The sequence below is a fragment of the Carassius carassius genome, chromosome 5 (assembly GCF_963082965.1).
Source record: "Carassius carassius chromosome 5, fCarCar2.1, whole genome shotgun sequence".
NCBI classification, from domain to species: domain Eukaryota; kingdom Metazoa; phylum Chordata; class Actinopteri; order Cypriniformes; family Cyprinidae; genus Carassius; species Carassius carassius.
In genome coordinates, this window is record NC_081759.1 from 26,419,222 (window position 1) to 26,440,103 (window position 20,882).

Here is a 20,882-nt window from a genome sequence, read left to right on the forward strand (position 1 = left end):
CCCGGAGATAATAACCGATCATTTAGGAGTGTATTAGCTGTCACCAATATTGAAGGACCAATGCAATCAATGCCTCAGAAAAAGGTACAGTGGGTTTAAAGTGTGAATAAGACACAACAGGCTTTTACCCATATGTGACATTTCCAAGGCGTACGGGGCAAATAAAACAAGTTCTGTTCGCAATATACGACGGGTGAAGAAAATCTCTTATCGGGAATGAAGCTCTGAAATGCAGTAAAGCCTGTCAAGTCACCTGCATTGATGATATCTGACAAAGTCTGTATGCTTCATACATTCATGATGCATGGCAACAAAGCTGACATTTGAATCAAAGTGAATTTAAATGAATCTGCATTTGCTAAGTGGTTGTCCATATGTGTGGCTTTAATGTGATTGTGTGGATATCGATGAACAAGCTAGGACATATGATCAACTGCCTGGCAAGTTGTTGAGCGACAGAATGTAAACCCTGAAGAACAAGGCACAGAATGTGTAACAAGAGAATCCTGCTTCTCAACGTATGCAGATTTAAATACAGACATTGCATAAGTCAGACAACAAAACATTCGGTGATAAATCGGGACTTCTGTTATATCCAATGAAATTGTATTAAATATTTCTATACTGAATACTGAAATACTGAAATCAGAATAGATTTTTTATTTTTCTAATTTAAAGAAACATAAAACAGCATCTCAAATTTTTTTAATCATCTTTAATACACTGACCACAATATTATCTATGCAACACTCTGCCCACTTCAGTTGAAGTGCCAGCAGCCATAACAGTAAATTAGCGATTCATTAAGATTCATCAAGAGGTGATGTAATTGTGACACTGTCAGTTGTAGAGGTCACCACTAAGCTAGGGTGACCAGTAAAGGGGTAATTAAGTCAAAAGTGTAATGACGTCTACAACACTGCATTAAATATTAACAGATGGAAAATACATTAGAGCTCTACTTCACCTCTGAGTGGTCCATTATGCTCATATTAGTTCTATTCCCAGCATTATGACTGCAGGAATGCAGAGCACTGATGCATGTAGTCTCACAAGACTCCCATGAATCTAAATCTTGGTGTGACTGGAATAATTCAGAATTTGAAATCACTTATTATATTGCATAATCTATTTTGTTAAATTACATACAGTCATGTCCAAAAGTCTGTGACTACACTGATAAACTGTGATTCAAAATCTGAATTAATATCTGAAAAAAACAACAAAAAACAACAACAACAGAAAGATTACAAATTGTGATTTTTTTTCAGAAGTCCCTAAAATTGCTAAAATGGGATCAGGCTGCACAACCTTTTGAAAAACCTTTGAAAAAATGGAAAATGATACTCCAAAAATCAAGCAGGTTAGGACAAAACCAGAACAGATGCGATAGGGAGCCCTCTGTTTGGAATAATAATAATAATAATAATAACTTTGGAATAATACAATCTTTGTTTTTCAAACTCAGCTTTAAACTGGATCAGCCTGTGTCTGTTATTTATTGAACAAAAATCAGACCTAGGAAGATTAAATATGGACTGTAATTGACTAAAGGATGCAAACATGTCATCTACATAGAGGTCCCCAATGGACTTTAAACCTTTGTTTCTCCATGTAGCAAACCCCAGATCGAGTTCTGATGCCTTAAACAAATGACTGTAAGCAACTGGAGTATGTACAGAGACGTCAGGCAAAGTGCAATATCTTCTTACTTGGTTTAATATTCATATAGAATTGTTAATCATAAAATTATTCCTAACCGATTTTGATGAAGGAGACACCTTTGAGAAAAGTAGAACTGGAAGACAAGATTTAGTTAGGGATATTGTCTCTATCTTAAGCCATAGTGGATCAGCTATAGAGGAAATTTCACTAAGAACACCCTTCTGCCAGTAGGATAGAGCTCTAGCATTTGCTGCCCAATAGTATAATTTAAATACTGGAAGCCCAAGTATCCGCTCTGTGTTGTTGTTGTAAAACACTGGGTTGTTTTAACCAAGCATTTTTAGTTTTAAACAAATGTGGAGTTTATGTTGCTTGATTGCTAAAGGACAGAGGGAGACAATTCAAATAATTCATTTTGCATAATGACATTTATTGCGTTAATGATATAATGTGCAATACAAATTGTGTATTAAATTAGAAAAATGCTAAATATATGCATTTCGTCCCCTTGGAATTATAAGTTTCTATTTGACATTTTTGCCAAAATTGAGCTATTCACATATTCTTATTCTGTGACAGCTTATTTACATTATGTGGTAGATTTTTTTATATTGTCTACATTCTGGGACTTTTTATAAAAAACATAACAAAAAGGTTCTATCTACACAGGCGAATGGAATGCAACAACTTTGAAGCTCAATATCTCAAAACTACTCGGAATGCAGACAGAACCTTACAATTCCAAGCGGACCATTTCACTGGTCTCAGACTTTTATTTTTTTAATTAGTAATTCAATTTAAGCAGTTTTTTCTTAACTAATAATAATAATAATAATACATATTAAATATATTTAAAATGCCTCAGTTAAACTGGCTGGTTATTAATTCAAACCTCTTTACATGCACAGAAGTCACCTATCTATGTCACTTGTAAGCCTGTCTGATTTACACATGTGTGTGATCGTTATGAAGCGTCTCAATGATTCTTCGTAGTGTCAGATAACACAAGCTGGTTACAGTTTCAAACCCCCAAGGCTTCTGCGACATTATATGATCACACCCTGACTCAACCTTCAGCAACTACAGGTTCAACATGTATGGGCAAAAGAATGTATGAGCGGACGATGCTAAACATGTTTGAGTAATTTCTGAATTACTTCACATACAGTTTGTTTTTGTGAAAAAATTTCAGAACACATGGAAAGCAAAGTACAAAGTAAAACCTTTGTATGCTTTTAAATTAGATCTCAATGCATCCCTGTATTGTTCAAAGAAGTATTTTGCCAGGATTTCAGTAGAGGGAGCTCTTCACAATACAATACATGATCACCCAGGACTGAAATGTTTTTACCAGCTCTTTCAAACAAAATCAGACCATCAAATCAAGGACATTGCCTCTCAGACTGGGAGTAGAAAAAAAAACATACACTTTTATGTTTATACAAACAGTGTACGAGAGTCATGCTATAGACATTGTTTCACAATTCTCACAGCAGGTAGGTGGGCCAGTGACAGGGTGACATTCTTTGTGACAAGACACACACACACACACACACACACACACACACACACACACACACACACACCGATTGTTTTGTCAAAAGCAATGAAGAGGGAGCTGGGCTATGACTATGAACCCACTTTAAGTGGAGCTTCAGGCAGTCTAGAGCTGCTACATGTGATACCAAAACCTGGAGGCTCAGCAGAGGGACTGACTGACTGTTGACAAAAGTTTGGAAATGCTTTTAGTTCTACACCACATAATCTCTGAGACCTTGCAAATGACACACACCCAGTGTTATACTCATTCAAAAGTCTGGCTAACAGCACAGATCAAAGGCAAAAATGCAAGGTATTATAATTTAGAAATAAGGCACAATAAAAGAACATATTAGTGGATATATTTTCATTATGATTTTTGCAACAAAAAAATCTATTTCAAATAACCTCATTCTGGTTGGTCAATCGTCAAAATCTCTATCCGATTAATCAATGTGGATAAAACAATTAGAAAAATGTATATTCATCAAAATAATAAAAATTCCTAAGGAGTTATGAGATTATATTAATTTATATGATTATTCCAGGTCTATAAATCACACTTTTATATTCTTCAAATAAAAAAATACTTGAGGAGATGAAATAAAATAAATGCTATCTTGATTTTTAGTTATTTTACCTCATCTTAATGCACCTTTTGTTTTTATTTTATCAAGTTATCTTGAGGCTCTTGGCTGAGCAGTACACTAAACTGTGTAACTGTCTTTATCCATTGGGTTAGTTTCATGGCTCTAAAAGCATTTTTTATTCTCACATTATAAAATACTTTAAATTAAAATCAATATTCCATGTCCATTTATTCATTCATTTAGTAAATAGCCATGTAAAAAGCGAGATAATATACAGTCAGATGGTCATTACTGCAAAACAATCTCTTCAGGGGGATCTGGTTGCCCTGTGAGGGTGTATTTTGTGATAATGACCAGACGTCCGTTGTCTCTCATGTAAGGTTAAACTAAGACTAGAAGTACTGAAGCTCAGAAAATGTGAGGGCTGTATATTTTTTTAATTACTGGTATTATGGACCACTGTGAGAATGAGAACAAAAAGTTAGTATAATAAATAATTTTGAGGGTAACAATCACCGTCTGTGCTAACAAACCACTAATTAACAAGCATCAATACCAGAGAAAAAAAATCCCATGACAACAGAATCGATCCCAAGAATCTTCTCCATTGTGTGTGGCACTGATAGTGTGTGTGGACACGTGTGTGTGCGCACCTGGTCCCAGAGCTCCTGGGAAACTGCTGGGCTTCATGTGCCTGTGTGTTCGAATGTGAGTGTGAGTGTGTGAGAAGCACCGACGCAAGGGAGCAGGAGTTAATTAGAGAACAACACAACTGGTCACGCTGGCACTGCTCCAAACTGGCTGACTGCCAGTGCTGCTTCCATTCCATTACACACACACACACACACACCCTGATCCTCGCAACAGTGTGCAGCTCTGCAGCGAGCTCAGCTGACATAATGAGATGTGTAAGCTAATATGAAGAGCTGATCTTTGTCTTTGCCTTGATGGAGTTCCTCCTAATGGGATTTGTCCGGGTACTTGAGCTGACGGACTGGATAAAGTGGCAGTGAGTTGAGCATGTACTGTTCTGGCAGAGCTAAGTGTAATTTTACAGGGCCAGCACAGGGAGCCCCTGTGGGAGGTGTGAGAAAGGCCCTTCTGTCTTTAGCGCGGACCTTTGCCCAGACTAAACCTGACTGTCATAGTGTCATGATGCTGTGGGAATTCAAAAATCTGTGTATCAGCCAAAATTCTAATGTCATCTTATAGCCATGGCCTGTTCACACCAAGAACGAAACCTATAAAGACAACGATATTAGTGTCCAAACTGGCGGACAATGTCTGTTTATTCTCAGGATTGATTATGATTGGCTGTCAATATTTTAATCGGTACATCAGCTGAAAAAAAAAAATTCTTTCTGAAAGTGATCTAACGAGTCTTTATCGTTATAGCTGTGGTGTGGACTCTACTATTCTTTAATACTGAGAACGATTTTTACAACTATATCTTTATCGTGTGAACGGTCCTTTAAAGACTAAAACAAAACAAAAGTGAATTAATATTAATTATTAATATTTGGTTAACTATTATTTTATGTTTATAATAAAATAACATGTCAGAATTACATCAAAATGATAAATAATAATATATTTTATGTGTTAAACAAAAGTGTCAATATTTTATTGCTATAATATTTACAATAATGACATAAAGCCTTTATTATAAACTTAATATTTATTATAAATGCTGCTCTTAATCACTGTTTTTGACTAAATTATGGAGCGTAAGTTCTTAGGTGGTGTTTAGTGTAAACTGATCTGTTTAAATACTGCTCACAAATATAATTATAAAACGATTTTGAACCCAATTTTGTTTTGAAGTATTTCACTTATAAGTATGAATTAGGTAAAATACTAGATTTGTGATATAAGGTATTTTTATTAAATCAAGCAAACTGAATTCTAAAAAGAAGCAGATATATTTCTAAGAGAAGACTTCAGCAGAGAGATGTCTGCTGTTCTATCGCACATTAATCATGTTCAAACATGGCTACCAAAAAACATTCACACTAGGTTCAGTCAGTCCTTTATCTTTTAAAGGTGCTCTTGATTTCGAGAAGCTATCTGCCATCAACCGAACAGTTATCTCTTGGAAGCCTTCACAAGATTCTACAGTAGTATATGTGGATCAAAGTCACATATTACAACTTACCCCCACATCTATTCATCTTATTAGTGTTGTCACGGTACCAAAATTTCAGTATTCGGTACCGATACCAGTGAAAATCCACGGTTCTCGGTACCAATTTCGGTACCAAAGCAAAACACAAAAATATGCTAATTAAAAAAAAAAACTTTTTAGCACTAAAAATAAAACCAATGCCATTCTTTATACTTATTTACAATTGTGTTTAAAGTTTTTCTACAAGTTATATAATTATGAAAAACAGTAAACAAGTTTCACCCAAATTTAATTTGTCTTTTAATTTATGAAATTTAAACACATTTTATTTTTGGTAAATAAAGGGGATTTGCTATTAAAATTAAAACATGGAAGAAATATTGTGATTTATTTCTTTAAATTTTATAAATTTTTTCAACAGTAGTAGCAGTATCACATACATTTTACTAAATAATAGTAATATTTCTAGCACAATGCCTTTATGTAAAAATTAGCTTTTAGGCCTAATGAATGCATATTTGTCATTTTAACTGAACTTAAGACTGGTGGTGATGCTTAAGATATTTTTGGTCATTGAGGGTTTCTGTAAAAAAATAGTAATAGATCATATTAATTATTATTAAAATATAATACTACTACTAATTCTACTATCATACTAATATATGTACAATGCACTATGAATTGATGAGCTACTGGGTTCATGAATATTAATCACGTTGTCTGCGTTCGGTCAAACTGATTTGTTGAAATCAAAACAGGGACGTACTAAATCAGCGCCAGCCAATGAAATTGCCATTTGTGCATTAGCTCCGCTCCACTACCGGAGAAACCGGTATGTCTTCTGCTTGTTCGAAAATGAATATGATTCTGTAATTCTAAATGAACTCCATTATTTTGACAGGAGAAGACAACAAACTATAGATTACATATTGCGTGTCGATTCAGCGTGGTAAGACTATCGCTCTCTCTCTTTGCATGTGTGAGAAACAGCGCTATCAGTAAAGCGACTGTGAGTCGTGCGCCTTCACAAAGAGTTTACAGAGCATCAATTACAGGTGCGCTGTGCGTCCATTGAGATGAACTGAAAAGTTCAGATCGCTTGATGAAGAGAGGAAAATGAAACTCAGATTCTGAAATTAATGCAAGCGTCATGCGCTTCAGTCTATGTAGTAAACAAACCCGCACGTCTCTGCCATTCACTAATTCACACAGAGACGCGCAGAACACGGATTCATATTTCAAACAACTTTTGCGGCTTAACATTTACAGATGCTGGTCCATATGGAGATTTGATTTGATTAATTTATGCTAACTTTGACAAATTCCATGACTGTCCATATTAAAATGTAAGTTTCATTTTCATGACTGGATTTTGAGATTCCGTCCTCGTTTTCTGCTTCGCGGAAATCATAGTGCTGAACCGGGTTTGAATGGTACCTCGGTACTACCGGTACTTAAAGAAACCTGGTACCGTCACATTTAAAAAATTTTAGTACCGACTTGGTACCGAAGTACCGGGTCTTTTGGCCGTTATCGGCGTTAATGTGCTGCGTTAACGGGAAGCTCTTATCGGGTGAAAAAAAAAATAATCGCCGTTAATCTATTCTCAAAGTTGTAGTTGAGAGCTGGGTCTATACTAGGCACTGTAGGGGGCGAGAACGAGTCTTCGAACCTGTGTGTATGCCTACTATGAAATTACCACATCAAACGTGACGTGCTAACATGGATCCAGCTGAAGCCGCCGGGTTTGCTTCAGGGAAATTTTTTTTTTAAGAAGCTTAAATGGAAACCTCGACAAGATGCACCCCGGTTTCACACATACTCCATCTGCAGTGCGTATGCAGTCCGTGTGCGTTACGTATGTGGTGCAGAAGCAGCACGGACTCATACTCATTGTGCTTTCACACAGGACGCGTTTGCAGTCCGCTACTCGGTACGTAAACGATCGCTGCACTGCTGCAGACGAACCGCTCCTGGAACACACTGACGGACCGCAACCGCATGAACACTGGAATCCGTTAACATGGGTGCGTAAAATAATACGAAACGTAACGCACTGCAGAAGGAGTATGTGTGAAGCAGGCGTAAGGTTAGTTTACAGCTTTCTCAAGCACTTTGTGATGCATTGTGGAAACAGGAGATGAGTCCCTGGTCTAATGCACCACCTGTCTTGAGAAACCCGTTCTAAAAGACTTACTTTTAGTCATTATTTTATTTGGGTAGCACACATATTCTGAATGCCTTTGGCAGAATTAAAATAAGACATTTTAATCTAGATTAATTCCAAGATTACAGTGAGATTAATCTAGATTAAAAAAATTAATCTATGCCCCCCCCCTAATATATATATAAATGTACTATTCACATTCACATGTTTGGATTGGTCGGTATAAGCCGTCATATCACGCAATCCTGGCTCAGACATCAACCGCTGCTTCTGCTTTCTTCAGGATGGTGAAGTGTCACAGGGGAGAATGTGGGGATGGTCCATCAACCGTCCTTCACCATTGTGTTTTACTGTGTGATCTGAGGACAAACGCTTTGTCCATGAGATTGCAAAAGACGCCTGAAGCTGCTCTGCCTGACCTCAAGTTCCACAGAGATTATCGGATGTAAAAAGGCAACTGAATAAGACCCATTTTCAGTCTTTGCATCTGCTACTTCATCACATCTGCTTCTGATACTTCCACCTTTGACATGAATGAAATTCATTGTGCTAGAGTCACAGTTTGACCTCATTCATGTATGGGGGTAAGGGAAAGGGAATGTGGGTTGTTTGACAGAATTTAAGACACTTTAATGGCAAGCCCCCATCATGCAATTAAGGGATTAGGCGGAAAACTGCTCAGCACTCACATTTCACTCTTTAATTACAAGTCAAAAACACAGCAAATCTTCATAGGCACTCAAGTAGAGCCTTATGAATTATACATCGTCTGACCAGGATGGTTTCTGCATGTTTGTTTTCCATCAATCTTCTGGTGGCAGTATACTGGTCCTGGATTACAGTCCTTGGCTTCATGTCTTTTTCCAACCTGACCTTTGAGAGGATGTATAGAGAATGTAAGGGCCTGAACTTATAGCCGCTACATACTGGATTTATCAGCTTCTACATACAGTATCAGAAAGGGCTGATTGTTGGATTTATCTTAAGACTATTAAAAGCGATAGGCCCATAAACTCTACATTGATGACTGAGGAGCAACTGATAAAGCTTTATTATGCAGAATAAAATCAGAATCTAGTATGTACCATATAACCCAACTGTACATTGCATTCTTGATTACTCATTAACTATATAAAGCAATAAAAGATGCTTTTGAAATATTGCAAAGTTTTACAGGTCTTTTGTGGTGTATCTTTCGGTTTGGTGTTCTAAATACGGAAAATAAAGAGGTGCATGCTTCGATATGGTGTTAAGAGTGGACTGTACACTAGTCACAGCAGCAGAGAGGCATTAATGAATGTCTGATGGATTATACACACAAAACTGGAAAGCTTGCATGATCTGGTAAACTCTAGTCTGAATGACTTGCTTCATGAACACATCTGTTTTATCAATTCACCTGAAAACCAAGACATATTTACAAGGTACTGAACTTATAAAATAAGTGCTTCTGAGGAAGAACTAATCACTGGATTTGCCAAAGTTTAATCTATGATGGTGGAAATTCACCTATAAGATGAAACCAGGACACAACATTTATTTGTCTATGTTTGCATTCTACAGTAGCCTTTCTTAACCTTTATCTCAGAGATCTAAAGAGCATTTATTTAGTAAAACTAATAATTTATCACTGAACAAATACTTTACAAACTGATTGGATAAACAAAGATTATCATAAGGCCGTCTACCCTTTTACCACTTTCAGCCCCTCTTCATCCACTTTTGTCTTTCTCAACATCCCAAAATCTGCTTATAAATATTTTGTACGTATTTTGAATGGGAAACATTTTATCGGACTCCCTAGACTCTCCAAAGGCCTACAGACCTTGACTACAGAGGAAGCGTTATTCACTAGATCTTTCTCACATCATTTCGCTACAGAAAGCAGACTAGAATTGAAACATGAGAAAAAGAGATAAGTACATTTTACCAAAATAAAATTTGCGCAAAAATAAAAAAGCTAAAATTCATTCATAAATGACATACATATATTACACAAACACATAATGTAACACATAAAAAGAACATACAGATAATATTTATAGCATAGAATTAGTAATATAACAATATCATGTTCATTACCGTGATGTCATATGGCACATGTCTATCAAATACGGCATTTTGACAGAGCAACCTTGAACTAACATAGCTTTAACTCAATATATTCAGTAGTATTAGCAAATTGTGTCACACCATTAACTAAATGAGACTGATCTGACCTTAGATTGTATGTAAAAAATAAAACGATTAGTGATTGGTCGCTTTTATGTGTAAGTCAGATGTACAGTCTTAAAGGACTGTGTAAAGGGCTCATTTGACATTGCTAAAAAGAACATTATTTGGTGTAATGCAATGTGTTTATGTGGTTTAAGGTTTAAAAAAACACATTATTTTCCACATACTGTACATTATTGTTGCTCCTCTATGCACCGCCTTTCTGAAACGCGTCGGTTTTCACAAAGCATACATTCTGAAAAGCGTGGTGTTTTCTGATTGGCCAGTTATCCCGTGCATTGTGATTGGCTGAATACCTCATGCGTGATGATGCCGTGTACGAGCGCGACAAGACATAAACAATAAAACCCATTACAAACAAGGCATTTGTTGTACCCAGTGGGGACATAGTTACTGATTATAATGACTTATACTGTCTTTTTACATGTTGCGTTGTGTATCGCGCCGCATAAACATAAAACCATGTCTGCATTTGTGATCAGAGAAACGAAATAAATCAAGCACTATTCTACACTGCTCAAAACTCGTGTTTGAATCATCAGTGGCAAATTCTTTTAATATAAAAAAACGTACAGACTGTGAGTCAGAAGCGCCAGACTGTCCTTGCAAAGTTGGAATTGCACCACTTTATAGAAAGAGACACCGGCATTAAAGGCTACTCTTACAGGAAACAGTCCTTGTCCTCCGCAAAATGCACTGCACAAATCTGAATATTTGGGTTGGAATGTTCCAGAACAGTGTTGTAAATACAACTTAACCACTGATTTCTAGTTGTGTCCTCTTTTAGAAGGCCAATAAAAGTAGCTTTCCTTTCACAGCGTAACACACAGCATCTCCACAACATGTCAGCAGCGGCAACAGCAAGTGTGAACATTGTGGCAGCATTATGCAAATCTCACCACATCGTGATGTAGATGTGGGGGCATGTTAGAACGAGCCATTTTAGGAGGGTGTGGTTGACTCTTAACTTTTAAAAAGAATATCTCTTTGGATTTCAGACTTTAGTTTTTGCGACTTTACAGATCTTCTTTATGAACCAAGAGCTTGTAACTATCCAAAGAGAAAGGAAAAACTGAAATCGCATCATATGACCCCTTTAATAAAAAGCTACATGGAATAGACAATACGCCACTAGTCAAACATCAGGGTTTGGATTTTACGCAGCGGTTAGGGTATGCTAATAGCTAGGATAGGAATACCTGCACCTGAATACCTGACTCCATTGTCTATAATGACTTGATGCAAATTATGCTGTGAGTCAATCTAAGTGAACGGCCTAAGAAAAACATTGCACATTTATTGATACAGGACATACTTTCACTCTATCTTTTTAAGTAGTTTACAATTTAAATGTATAAAAGAGCTTTCTGTTTGCACGCTCATGTTAGAAAGGGGTGTGCATGCTCTGTCTGTAAAGGTTAAAGGTTAGTGAAGAATACACACCTCTCCTACTCATTCATTTTCTTTTTTCTAGTGTTGCCTTTAGTTGTTACACAATGACTCAGCCATATTATTGCAAGCTTTCCCTTCATTTTTGTTTCTTCAAAGCCACATGCCCTCTAGTCCTATAAAATTCAGATTCAGTCATACATGAAATCATTTGGCTGAATCAGATTATTATCACTATTAATCTTTTATCATGAGAGATATCCTGCCTGTTGTAATTAGCAACAAAACATTCCTCTTTCACATGTCATTTCTCGCCGCTCCCTCAAAATTAATTACTACCCACGCTAACATATCATAAGCTCTTATGAAACACGGTTTTACAACATAACATTCCACCTGTCTCCCATTACCTATAAAAAAGGGACATCTAATCATGATAGATAAGCAAGCTTCTAGCCAATTAATCCAACTCTGGCTTAATTCAGTTATTCAATGTGTCCCCACAAATGGGCTAAAGAACATCTTTTGAACACAGTTCATGTGACAAACATGTTGGGCGTGTGTATGATGGATGGCGTCCACTCCCAAACATTTTCTTTACATGAAAAAGAAATGCTGATAGGAGTCATGCTTTCATATTAAATGGCTCATAACATGATAAATGATCAATTAGAAATCACAAGTTGGGACTACACTAGAAAAATGACAATAACAAAAAGAACTGCCAAGAAAAAACATTAAGTGGATGACTTATGAAAATTACGACGGTTCCAAAATAAAATCATTATTATAGTAAAGATGATGAAAATGCAGCAAACTTAAATCCTTTGTGTTTTTAAAAAACATTAAAAATGAAAAAGCCATCACCACATTCAGGTTAAAAAAAAAAAAAACGTACCTACTTAAATGTTTATAATTATAGATGATTATATATAATTATAAATATAGATGGGTATATCATTAAATTCATAAATATATAAAAAGAATCCTGTTTATTTTTGTGGCCTGGGCTGGGTTTCCCAAAACCATTGTAAGCATCTTTTACAGTAAGTTGATCGTAGCTCCATTGGGGGCGATGAGTCTATGATATACTTAGGCTTATGGTGTTTTTGGGAAATGCAGCCCTGGTCTGGCCAGTAGTTAAAATTTTTATTTGCCCTGTCACAAAACATTTAATATTTGTTATTATTGTTATCTTGTTTTATAATAAATAAGCTTGTATGATATCAACATTTTAAATACAAGTAAAATGTTATAATTCTCGATTCAAGTTTACTTAACAAATATAAAGTTCAAACATTTTTTAAGACAAGTGAACAGCTGGTAAAGAAGAACAAATGAACAAATTACAAGCAACAGCACAAATAAATAGAATAAACAGAACAAAGATACAAATTAAACACTGCTTTAGGTTTTTGACTTTCTATCCAAATACAGAAACTAAATAATCAAATGCAAAATTAGGTTAGTCATTGTAAAAGTGTACAAAAGTTTCTTTCTCCCTCTTTTATTGATTAAAGGGATAGTTCACCCAAAAATGAAAATTTGATGTTTATCTGCTTACCCCCTGGGCATCCAAGATGTAGGTGACTTTGTTTCTTCAGTAGAACACAAACTGAGATTTTTAGCTCAAACAGTTGCAGTCTATCACTCTTATAATGTAAGTGGATGGGAATCATGGCTAAAACATACAATAAAAAAAAAAACATACACAAACAAAACCAAATTAAACCCTGCAGCTTGTGATGATACACTGAACACACCCGTTCTAAAAGATTACTTTTAGTCATTATTTTATTTGGGTAGCACACATATTCTGAATGCCTTTGGCAGAATTCAGATGAGCCATTTTAATCTAGATTAATCTAGATTAATTCCAAGATTACTGTGAGATTAATCTAGATAAAAAAATTAATCTATGCCCACCAGTAGTCTTTACACATCAATGTATCATCTCGAGCCGCAGGGTTTAATTTGTTTTTTTTTGGTCTGTTTTTTTTTTTATTGTATGTTTTAGCCGTGATTCCCATCCACTTACATTATAAGAGTGATAGACTGCAACGGTTTAAGATAAAAATCTCAGTTTGTGTTCTACTGAAGAAACAAAGTCACTTACATCTTGGATGCCCAGGGGGTAAGCAGATAAACACCACATTTTCATTTTTGGGTGAACTATCCCTTTAACATTAAGGATACCGACAGCAGCTGGTAGGCTAAATTAGGCACAGTCATTTTGAACACATTGCATGGACCCAATATAGTGATACACATCTGACTTCTTTTTGAGCTATTTTAGCACTTAGAGGTAACTGACTTCTTTGTAGGACGCTCGCCAAGACGGGTATTTTGACATACTTTTGTATGTATTTGTCTCTCTGCATGTGCGCTGTTCTCAGAGAACACTGAATGGAAATATTTATATCTTCTTGCAATTGAATGCTTTAATATTGCTTGGATGTTCAAACTGGCCATGTGTATTTGTCTGTTAAAGGACAAGAAGTCGTGAAAGATTTATTAGGGCTTGTGTGGTGTCAGAAACGTACCTCTATGTGCAAGCTGTACACAGAACAGAATACAAAATTGTGCTAGAATGCGTTAAAAGCAATTGAATGTTTAAATTGACATGGTATATAAACGTGCAAATGACAATCTTTTGTGACGACGCACAGCAGTGGCCCGATTGGGCCAATGACAAATCCGTCAACTGTCCTGAACGTCTTTCAAGCTGGCAATCAGGCAGTCCATTTTGTAGAGCCCTGAATACAAGTCATGCTGATTAACAAATTTATGGTGCTTCTCCACAAGTTGGGAAAAAAAAAACAGACAGAAAACATGCCATGAGCCTAAAGATGCAAACTCATGAGAAAATATATCATATGGATTAGCCTTTAAATGCTAATCAATAATTGCATCATTATGCTGTAGCGATGACCCACACAGCATCAACACAAAGAGAGGCTGCTGACATTAAGACTGTTCCATTGATATATTGATCTCCACCCCCGATCATTAATTTATGGAAAAATAGACTCAGTACAGCCTTGTACATACAAGTGCTTGTAAGAAACAAGGGCTTTGTTTTACTCTGCAGCTGAGGGAAGGAGGTAAGGCTCTGTAGTGATAATAATGTCATCTGCTCCCCTCCTGGTCTTCAAGGTCTTCATGCAAAATAAAAGGCTAGTGATTTGTGTTTGCATGCATGAGATGGGAGAGCGTCATGATCTCTAATGCAGACATGACATAAGAGGAACAGAAGCTACATCTCTGGCCTTCACTTGTGTTTGAGCCAAGACAAGTGTCAGACATGATATGATTTATGCAAAAAACAGTAATGAGGAAGCAAGGAGTCTTTCTGCTGTGTGCATCGGCAGAAGTTAGAGTTAAAATAAATTAAGCAAGCTCTAATATTGGTCTGTACTACCGGAGTTTTTTTATAGAGCGATTTTAACTCATTTTATTTAAAAATAATTTTATTAGTTAGGTTTATTAAGTTTGTGTGTGTGTGGGTGTATATACTGTATATTATTCTACTATTGTGAAGTAATTATTTTCAATAGCATATATTTTCAGTTTTTATATTAACCTTTTTAATTTAATAAAACTAAGACTTACCATATTTTATCATGTAAGAGTATTTATGTAACCACCTTTCATTAGTGTTGAAATTAGATCAAAGCTCAAAAATGTCTTCTTGTTATTTAAAAATTAATTAATTAATTAAATTAACTAGGAGAAAACTAGAAAGCACACCCACACACACACACACACACACATATACACACACATATACACACACACACACACACACACACACACACACACACACACACACACACACACACACTGATGTTGTATTTACAGTCTAAAATTCTACTGCTAAAATCAAACTGCGGTTAGTTATTCTGTTCTCTCAATCGACATATACAAAACAATGAACACTAATACAGAAAAAATTAATTCTTGATGAAATAAAGCAGTAGACATAAATAAATATAGCAGATAGATAACACATTATATCAGACATAATACATACTACATGCACACAAACACGTCAAGTCAAGCTTTATTTACAGAGTGTTACACAACCAAGTTACAATCAATGTCTCAAATGTGGTATATTGCAGTGAGAAAAAAATCCCATCAAACCAAATTTTCTTATTTATTTTACCCCAATAAAATCACCAAAATGAAGTCTACCCTCAAACATTTAGATGTGCCTCGACATGCATGGCTTCTTGTGTTGTTACTGAATTGTTGATTTCCACTGCAGTTTTCTTATAGGCAAAGTATGGACTTTATCTAGACTTTATCCAAAAACATAAATCACACCCACAGTATATGATGCCTTGTAGAATATTGCATTAAGTGTAGTTGTGTTATTTGAAGTTATTGTTCCTGATTCTAACATTTCATTAAAGCTGTCAGATATCATGAAGGATTCAATCTCCACCTATAATAAATCATTTCCAATGACAATCTAAAATGTGGCTGGATAGCATTTCAAAATGTTTTCCACCACATGTTTGATGATCTGCATGACAATCGATGCAAGAGGCACAGTATGATCGGCTGACACGAATAAGCCACGCCCAGCTCTGTGTCCAGTGACACCATCAGAAAACAGTGTAGACAATGCCTGTGCATGATTTTGCCACAGAGCACATTCAGAATCCAATCCTGCAACTGATAAGAACATTGTACATCTATAGGGAACATGAAAGATCATTCAGTTCTGTTCTGAGCAACAGCTTCTGTGTGTTTGGACAAATACGGGGTGGGGGGGGGGGTCATTTTGGAGTTCGGCAGATCTTGAATCTTTGTGGCGTTTTCCCACACCATCCCGTCATTAAGCATTTTCTGTCCCTCACCATTTCTTTCGTCCAGTGACTGGGGCCCCTCCTCCATCCTGTTGTAATTGTGTGATGTTTACCCTCCGAGCCCAAGGCCATGTCTCTAATTATCCCCACATGAAAACTGGAATGTCCAGCACTGTCATTAAAAATAGAGCTAAAACCCAGAGCCCAGCTAGCAGCAAAAACAGGTGTGATCGTGATGACCGAACTCCGATTCCTTTCCTATTGAACTTCACACTCTACTGTTGGAACTACTCATGTTAAAAAAAAATCAAGTTCCTTGTTTTTCTACCAGTACATTCATAACTTTAAGTAAGTTTGTGATGCTAACATGCTAAACATTGAGATTCGCTGTGTGCCAGGAGAGAGTTAGCTCAGGTCAATTACACGTGTCGAATGCTAGACTAACGAAGCAGGCAAATGTTTAATCGTTGCATACAACACAAATAGCAGAACGGGGCCACATCCACAGAACAGTGCAAATGCAACCTCAGCAAAAGCACTCAATGGCCAAAACAATGAGGCCTTTTGGCTCCCGGCTGCATGGAAGCTGCTCCATATTTCAGTTTTGCTGATGCACAGGGGTCAGGTCTGATTCACACGAGCCCCCCATAGCTGGATCTCCCTTTTACTGTATGTTATTGGTGCTGATGCAAAACCTGATGCATGAATTGCGGTTTTACATTGAAAATAACAGTTCGCTTAGAGACTCTCTGAATTTAAATTCATGCAGTAATTAACGTTTGGGAATGAATGTAACGTATGTAAAATTCACCAATTCTGGACGATACAGATTAGTCAATAATTATTTCAGTTGCACAGCCTGAGAATTAATTAAAAAAATATATATACTTTAATATTATTAATCACAGAGCATTATAATGAATTGTTTTACAACAAAAATGCTACAAGGTAGCAAAACAATAAAGTACTCTATACAATGTGAAAAATGGATATTAATTTTGACCTATATGGCACCAAAATATTGTGCATCACTGATTTAAAGTTACTTATGGTGTGCGCACCCCAAAAGCCAATTTAGTTATTTGCGTGATTTCATTATATACAAAGCCAATGCAAAGACATGAATAGACGCAAATTTGCACTGGTTGACGCAAATGATATGAATTTGTTTGACATGTTTGCAGTGAACGAGCGATATTCGCCTCGATCGCATCTTCTGCGCAAGTTGAACAATTCAACTCGAGCGGAAGATTTGATTGGCAAACCATTCAGCGAGGACCTTATTAACACATCCGGTTGTTTCAGAAAATGTTTGATATTGTTTTTATGTGTGCGAAAAACATCTCGCAAGTAAAGTGATGCAAATATTCGCTTCATTTTTGGTGTAAACAACAAATCCCATAATAAGCGCACTACAATTCGCGACACTTTAAATGACTGGACCCTTTCACTTCAATTACAGTTCATTAGATTTAGTAAAGAAGCTTAAACAAAGCAACTGTAATATTTAACATTCATCACTATTTTTTTACTGTGTTATCAAAAAGTCTTTAAGGGGAGCCCATCAACATTGCTTTTCATAAATATGCATAAGACTTGACCAACTGAAACCTAAACCACATGCTAAATTAAAGGCAGTTTCTCTGAATGACTAACCTGAGCAGGCACAAAGAACACCCTGACCAAATGAAAATGTTAATAAGTGTCCAAGAATCAACAATTAAGCATTTGATATTGTGATGTTGCTTCACGCTAGCTGCCTGTAAAGAATGTAGGCTGTGCTTAATGTCCTCAGCTAATTCTGTTTCCCTCTGAAATGCTTCCTGTCCTGAATGAATGTGTTTGGACAAAAGAAAAAGGTTAACGCTAAATGAAAAGCATGTGATGTCTGGACAAGTGCGGAAAATGCATAGTTAGTGTTAATGGCTTTCCAAGAACACTGAGAATGTTAAAACACATTATAGTTCCTTCAACTTGTAGGCATTTCTGTGCATGTACAGAACTTCCTTAAACTATTCTTAAAAATATAAAACATAGCGAAAGAACCTGCATTAATGCCTTCACTCATTAAAATACATGAATTATGCTTAGTCTTTATTTTTGCAGACAGAATGGTAAAATCCCAATTAAATGTAGAAAAAGATTACTTGTTTTGTTGCAAATGTATTAAAAAAGGGTACCACATGAGTGAGATAAACACTTCAGTCTGTGGTTGCCCTGTACATTACTCAGTCTCCTTACAGTATGTAGCAACTGACAGGATAAAGTGAGAAACCACTGTGATATGTTTTTCAACATTTATGTTGACAAGCATTACAGTCATGTGAAACCATGATAACGGTTATTATAAATAACGGTTGCAAAATGAAGAAGTGGGTAAGAAAGTGTCTGCAGCCATGGCTACATCACATGGTGCAGTTGATAAGGGAGCTGCAGTTATGACCAATTTGGCATTTTTCTTAAGTAGGTGTTAACAGATAGACAATTTTCAATTGCTATCATATGAACGATAACATGGTTTTCTTCATAAACACAAAAGAAAAGCTTATCTCTGTCCTTAAGCTATAGGAACATTTTGTTCCCTATGTACAACGTATAAACACCACCACAACCAAAGTTAACAGAAACAATGATTGCAATACAAATTAAATTATATGTATAATAATGTCATCATATTAAACAATGCATTTCATCATAATATACAGTGGGGTCCAACCATGAAATCTAAATGAGAATGCCTTTATATTATTTTATTAGAAATTATATATTATCTTTACATTCTATATTTGAACTATATTAGCAGCATCTTTTAAGTGAACATTTTAATTAAAAAAATCAATTTCAAAATGCTTCAGTATTTATGTCTGCATTTTGCTTTAATGACAAAGTTAGATAAAACCCACCTTTACATATATATATATTTGGTCACACTTTATTTTAGGGTCCAATTCTCACTATTATCTAACCATTAACTATGACTTTTGCCTCAATTAACTCCTTATTTGCTGCTTATTAATAGTTTATAAGGTAGTTGTTAAGTTTAGGGTATTGGGTAGGATTATGGATGTCATGCATTATATGTACTTTATAAACACTAATAAACAGCCAATATGTTAATAATACACATGCTAATAAGCAACTAGTTATTAGTGTGAATTGGACCCTATACTAAAGTGTTACCATATATTTTTTTATAGAATTTTTTTTCAAATAAATAACATTTGAACTTTTTTGAACATAATATTCACAATTTTACAGTTTGAATAAAAAGGAAGATATAATAATAATGTGTAAAAAGGCTAACAAAATGACAGCAAGCTACTTTGTAACATACAAACCAGGAGCCTAAAAGCCACCCATCCCCCACCAGAGACATGTAACACGCCAGGTCTATATGATACAACCAATAGAGCAGACGTATGAGGTTTTAATTCTGAAACACTTCAGCTGGGCCCCTTTCATATAATACAAATACTCATGGGGAAAAGCCCCACTGAAGACAATGTTCAATAGCCTGCGAGGCCCTGCTCACAGGCACACTGTAGTAGTTGCTTATGTTTAATGACCAAAAAACCCTCCATATATGTCTACTTTGTCGAGTAAAATAACTGAAACCATGTATACCAAAAAAGTGCTTTCCACCTCTCTACACTAGCAATCACATATCTTGTGTTAAAAATAACAGTCAGCAACTGAATCACTCTATAATTGAACACTCCCTATTAAAACATGTTCCCAAAGCAAATATGTTCTGCTCCACTAATGTTTTAATTAAGTTTTTACTAATGAGAGCCCAGGCCATCAAAGATCATTCGCTGCTGGTTAAACCCAGTGACTCTAGGCATGATTAGTGACATCAAAGCGTTCCGCCTGCTGTACATACATGTGTTTTTGAGGCCGGTAACATGACAGCACAGCGAAAGCATTCAGCATTCAGTATTCAGTATTCATTCAGCCTGACCCATACCTTTTTTTGGGGGGTTCACATGCAGTGTAGCCCTGTTGGGTTTAATGCAATTCAGGTTGAAATAAAATACTTTAAAGTACTTGTATTTCAGACTAAACGAGCACAACAAAGTTTATGTCGAAATGCACTCACTCAAATTTTAAATGAATTTACAGAAAAAGATAATTCAGCCTCTTAGTTTACACATTTACATTATCCATGTCATTTATTCCATCCAGTCTGGAATGAAAGTCACCAGCCCATTGTGTGTGAGTGGGACCATTGTTTTAGCAGCCTCCACTTTAACATGTCTAATGTTTTAACTCCTAAATTAAGAGGGTGGTTTAATGTGCTGTGATAAAATATTCATTCATGTGCTTCAAACAGACCATTAAACCTAAAAACACGA

The 20,882-nt window shown here is 35.9% G+C and overlaps 1 protein-coding gene across 4 annotated transcripts in view; it reads right to left on the bottom strand.

Annotated features, from left to right (window-relative positions):
• Positions 1-20,882, bottom strand: part of LOC132141093 (AT-rich interactive domain-containing protein 3A) — a 67,372-nt gene that overhangs the window by 20,411 nt on the left and 26,079 nt on the right. The gene's annotated exons all lie outside the window — the stretch shown is intronic.